At 43.9% G+C, this 6,000-nt stretch overlaps 1 protein-coding gene across 8 annotated transcripts in view; it reads right to left on the reverse strand.

The window, feature by feature from the left end:
* LOC139386513 (kinesin family member 1Ab) overlaps positions 1–5,766 on the reverse strand; it is a 60,106-nt gene extending 54,340 nt beyond the window's left edge. For all 8 annotated transcript variants that reach the window (XM_071132098.1, XM_071132097.1, XM_071132096.1 and 5 more), the window contains exon 1: positions 5,454–5,766. The gene's annotated coding sequence lies outside the window, so the exon portion shown is untranslated. The remainder of the gene's footprint in view (positions 1–5,453) is intronic.
* Between the last annotated feature and the right edge of the window lie 234 nt (positions 5,767–6,000).

The following is a 6,000-nucleotide window of genomic DNA, read 5'->3' on the forward strand; positions in this document are numbered from 1 at the left end:
GATCCGCCAGAGCCGACAGTCAGCCAGGATCCGCCAGAGCTGCCAGTCAGCATGGAGCCGCTAGAGCCGCCAGTCAGCATGGAGACGCCAGAGCCGCCAGTCAGCATGGAGCCGCCAGAGCCGCCAGTCAGCATGGAGCCGCCAGAGCCGCCAGTCAGCCAGGATCCTCCAGAGCCACCAGTCAGCCAGGATCCTCCAGAGCCGCCAGTCTGCCAGAATCCACCAGAGCTGTCAGTCAGCCAGAAGCTGCCAGAGCCGTCAACCAGCCCAAGCTACCTCTCAGTCCTAAGCTACCCCTCAGGCCTGAGCTATCCTTCAGTCCTGAGCTACTGCTCAGTCCTGAGCTATCCTTCAGTCCTGAGCTATTGCTCAGTCCTGAGCTACCACAGTCCCGAGCTGGGGGGGGGGGGGGTACTGTCACGTTCTGACCATAGTTCTTGTGTGTTTTCCTTGTTTTAGTGTTGGTCAGGACGTGAGCTGGGTGGGCATTCTATGTTGTATGTCTAGTTTGTCTGTTTCTGTGTTTGGCCTGATATGGTTCTCAATCAGAGGCAGGTGTTAGTCATTGCCTCTGATTGGGAACCATATTTAGGTAGCCTGTTTTGTGTTGGGATTTGTGGGTGATTGTTTCTTGTCTTTGTGTCTATGCACCAGATAGGACTGTTTTCGGTTTTCACATGTATTGTTTTGTAGTTAGGTCATGTTAAGTGTCTCTTATTAAAGAACCATGAACAATAACCACGCTGCGTTTTGGTCCGCCTCTCCTTCCCAGGAAGACAACCGTTACACCATTGATGTTGTTTTCGCAGATTTTCTTAGCAAATGTACAACCGTCACGAATTGAATTAAGGGGCGTTTCAGGCCCCGGAGTGAACATAATTGTACACTCGCAAACACGACTATAAACGAGGGCTGAGGGGCTTACGAAGATGTTCAGCGCCAGTAGCTAGTGCCAACAACAGTCGGTATTTAGCACAGTCATAGCAAGTAAACCCTTTCTGTAACCGTTACTGGGAACGTTGTTGTAGTTAAGGATGCATTGGTCTTCAAATGAACCTGGATTTGTTACAAGATACCGTTCTGATGTATCTCTGCACATCTCTGGCTAGTGCAAAGTACATTGCTATGTTCACAGTAACTTGCCACTAGCTTCCTGTAAGTTACTGTAAAATTCTGAGCAATGACAGCGCAACACGGGTAAAAAAAAAAGAAAGTAAATGCAACTGTAAGCATGTTAGCATTTGTGTAGCAATTGGACTTCTAGAGGCCTGAAAGTCTTCCAAACTGTCTGGGATTACAGTGCAAAACAGATCAAAATGACACAGATATATATTCAACCATTTGAAGTTTAAGACCTGCTGTCACTGATGTGTTCTTTATACACCTTAAACAGCTAGAAAACTACTCCAACATATCAATTGGTACACAGCATTCTCAATAACGGGTGCATGAAATAACTTACAAGGCACGCCTCAAAATAAGTTCATGAGCCAGTGATGCTTTCCCCTCCCACAACATTTTCCTACAATACACTATATTTTAGAGAATGCTGAAGTAAATATACAGCAGACAGTACTTTATTGTTAAATGTTACTGTAATAAAAGTACAGCAATTGCTAACATCAAATATGTAATTATATATATCAGCATACCAATTTTGCGTTTTATTTCACTTGAACTTGTTTCACTTGAACAATTCAATGGGGTTTATTGGCATGGGTAACATGTGTTTACATTGCCAAAGCAAGTGAACTAGACAATCAGAAATGAACAACAAACACTACACTCACAAACATGGCAAAGGGATAGAAACATTTGTCATATAGTGATTATATACAGTCTTGTAAAAATGAGCAAACACATCTCATTTACATTGGTACAGCACTCTCACTAACGGGTGAAACAAATATAGCCTCTTACAAGGTATACCTCCAAATTTGTGAGAAGGGTGCAAATTGTGGACTGCAATTTTGGGGAGTTCCGACACGTGGGCATTCCTGCATCTTCAGGAAACTCTCTTTGTACTTACAGTGCATTCGGAAAGTATTCAGACCCCTTCCCTTTTTCCACATTTTGTTACTTTACAGTCTTGCTCTAAAATGGATTAAATATTTTTTTCCCTCATCAATCTACACACACAACCCCACAATAACTAAGCAAAAACTGGTTTTTAGATTCTTTTTGCTCATTTATTTCTAAATAAAAACAGAAGTACCTTATTTACATAAGTATTCAGACCCTTTGCTAGACTCGAAATTGAGCTCTGGTGCATCCTGCTTCCATTGATCGTTCTTGAGCTGTTTCTACAACTTGATTGGAGTCCACCTGTGGTAAATTAAATTGATTGGACATGATTTGCCTATATAAGGTTCCACAGTTGACAGTGCATGTCAGAGCAAAAACCAAGCCATGCGGTCGAAAGAATTGTCCGTAGAGACAGGATTGTGTCGAGGCACAGATCTGGGGAAGGGCAGGAAAAAATGTCTGCAGAATTGAAGGTCCCCAACAACATAGTGGCCTCCACCAATCTTAAATTGAAGAAGTTTGGAACCACCAAGACTCTCCAGGGGCTGGCCGCCCGGCCAAACTGAGCAATTGGTGGAGAAGGACCTTGGTCAGGGAGGGTGACCAAGAACCTGATGGTTCCTATGTGGAGATGGGAGAACCTTCCAGAAGGACAACCATCTCTGCAGCACTCCACCAATCTGACCTTTACTGTAGAGTGGCGACACGGAAAACACTCCCAAGTAAACGGCACATGACAGCCCGCTTGGAGTTTGCCAAAAGGCACCTAAAGGACTCTTAGACCATGAGAAACAAGATTCTCTGGTCTCATGAAACCAAGATTGAGCTCTTTAGCCTTAATGCCAAGTGTCACGTCTGGAGGAAACCTGGCACCATCCCTACGGTGAAGCATGGTGGTGGCAGCATCATGCTGTGGGGATGTTTTTCAGCGGCAGGGACTGGGAAACTAGTCAGGATCGAGGGAATGATGAACTGAGCAAAGTACAGAAAGATCCTTGATGAATATCTGCTCTAGAGCGCTCAGGACCTCAAAATGGAAGGTTGGAAGGTTCACCTTCCAACAGGACAATGACCCTAAGCAAACAGCCAAGACAATGCTGGAGTGGCTTCGGGACAAGTCTCTGAATGTCCTTGAGTGGCCCAGCCAGAGCCCGGACTTGAACCCGATCGAACATCTCTGTGCAGCGACGCTCTCCATCCAACCTGACAGGACCTGCAGAGAAGAATGGGAGAAACTCCCCAAATACAGGTGTGCCAAGCTTGTAATGTCATACCCAAGAAGCTTGAGGCTGTAATCGCTACCAAGGTGCTACAACAAAGTACTGATTAAAGGGTATGAATACTTATGTAAATGTGATATTTCTTTTTTTATATAAATTAGAAGAATTCCTAAAAACCTGTTTTTGCTTTGTCATTATGGGATACTGTGTGTAGATTGATGAGGAGAAAAAACAATTGAATCCATTTTAGAATAAGGCTGTAACGTAACAAAATGTAGAAACAGTCAAGCGGTCTGAATACTTTCCGAATGCACTGTATAACGTTACATTTTTAAGCTAGGACAGGCGGGAGACTTTGGGCGCACCAGTACAGTAGATGGCGTTAATGCACAATAACGTTGGATGCCGATAAACCCCAGAGAAGAAGGGGAGGGGGCGACAACGGTAGTTAGCTAAACATACACCAGTAGACAGTGTCCTTTGTCCTCGCCTGTCGGGCGCAGTTTTCTCGCAGTTCTGTTAATGACGGCAGGGGTAGGTGTTCAACAGGAGAGAGCGAAGTACACTGTGTGCTAGCTTAGCCAGCTAGTCTGGTAGTCCGGGAGGCGGTGGCGACATCGTGTGCTCGCTAGCTAACTAACTAGCTAGCTAGCACATGGTGTCCCTAACGAGCAAGTTAGCTTGTTAGCACACCGTGTCCCTAACGAGCAAGTTAGCTAGTTAGCTAGCTACACAGTGTCACCCCAGCCTACGGTGCTAGCGGGGGGCTGTTCATGAAGAATCAATGGAATGCTTGAGGGGGAATGACCACATGCAGGAATGCCCCAAATTGCGGGCCCATTATTGAAATGTGTTAATGGGCCACAACAATACCATGAACCCGAAAAATGCTTTTGGCACTCCAAAATTACAGTATGGTACAATATTATGTTGGGGGAGTACTGAATTACAGTATATTACTGTAGATTTACAGGGAAAGGTTTTTAAATTCACAAAACAGTTTCTCACTGTATTCTGTGGGTGGTACTGTGTTTCAGTACATATCTAACAGTACAGTAGCCAGTGTGTTACTGTAGATATACAGAACAAATATATACATATTTGTATATATTGGTATGTAGACTACTGTATTATGTAGGGTACAGCATTCTAACTAATGGGTGCAAGAAAATATAGCCTTTTACAAGGCGCACCTCAAAATATGTTAATGAGACAGAGATTATTTTGCAAACCACATTTTCCCACAATGCATCATAATTCACAGTATGCTGCTGTAGATATACAGCAAAATAGGTAATACAGTATTTTAATACAGTATTTTAATTTGTCAATTTAAAGCAATGTGTAGCACTACATAGCCTGCTTGCTAGCACCAACATGAGGGCAAACTAGCGTGGCTATCTGTACAATCGATCACTGCTCTTATTTATTTTCATTCTCGATGGGTATTTAAATATTTTTGTCTACAACGCAGCAGCTGACAATGCCAATATGTAGCCTAATTAGGGCCTGCGTCGGTAGGCCTATTGACCAAATAATGTCCCATCCATTACAAAATAGTTTGGCTTGTTACGTTTCATGATTTCCTTGATTCTACAGAAAGCAATAGGCTATCAACCCAATGTGGTTGCGAAAAATCTCCCCAGTCATATCTTTCATGTGCACACCGTCAGAACACATATTTTTGCCAGCATCACAAAACATACAGCACGCAAACAAAAAAAAATGTAATAAGTACATAAATTACATAATTGACAAATATTATGCACCAACCTAGTTCGTGGTTTTCTGTTTACACTCGAAAAGACCGAAAATTCATAACGTAAATATTGTCTTCTCCAACATCTTGCGCTGCCGCACCTCAATGCAAACGCACTGTCAAAGCAAAAGGCTACTGGACATCACTCCATTTGGTGCTATGCTATTCGCCCACTGTAAATATCGATGTCATTGAATTCATCCGCCCATAAATTCATCCCTGCGACACGTTAGCAAATTCAGGATTATCAGATGTAGTTGTTTGTTTTGACTGTGAATCAGATTGAATTAAATAGGCTATTGACAAGGTTATTCTGTAAACCTGTAAAAACAATTGTTTCAACCCTGAGAAAGAGCGGAGCACCACCCTTGGTTCCCCACTGCGTCAACCCAAGGCCATGATCAAAAAACAACATCTCATCAGAAAATAACACATCTCAATCGTTTTACCTAACCACCTCGAATTCGACGACAGCAGTGGGTTCCTCCTTGATATGTTTTCCTCCCGTCGATATCAGCTAACAGCCTCCCTCGGTGTATCCATGCAGGGAGTATCCGCCCCGAGCAATAGAAAGAGACACAGAGCTAGACCACCCCAGTCAGGGCTATGGTTGAATGGGTTCTAACAGGGCCTGGTACACAGTAGCGCGTCAGTCTGTCTGCCAGCAAGCCAGACATGGGTATGGTAGGGTAGGGGAGTAGACAGGGAGGAGAGAGGAGAGGAATTAGGCTAGAGCTAGATGGATGCAGGAGGCGAGCTCAGAAGAGAACGACCTTTGGTTGGTCCACAGTAAAAATGGCTCAGGTGCCTCAGCCAAGGCTGCTGGGAGTCAGTGATGACATCGGCATCATCATAGTGGGAGCAGGCAGTAGAGCAGTTATTTAAGAAAAAAAAAATGTATTGCAACAATAATAACAATATTACACATCAATACAGTGTAATATAATGGGGAGGGGGGGGGGGGGGAATTAAATAATAGAACCCAGTGATGCAACA

Source organism: Oncorhynchus clarkii, chromosome 28 (assembly GCF_045791955.1).
Source record: "Oncorhynchus clarkii lewisi isolate Uvic-CL-2024 chromosome 28, UVic_Ocla_1.0, whole genome shotgun sequence".
Taxonomy (NCBI): domain Eukaryota; kingdom Metazoa; phylum Chordata; class Actinopteri; order Salmoniformes; family Salmonidae; genus Oncorhynchus; species Oncorhynchus clarkii.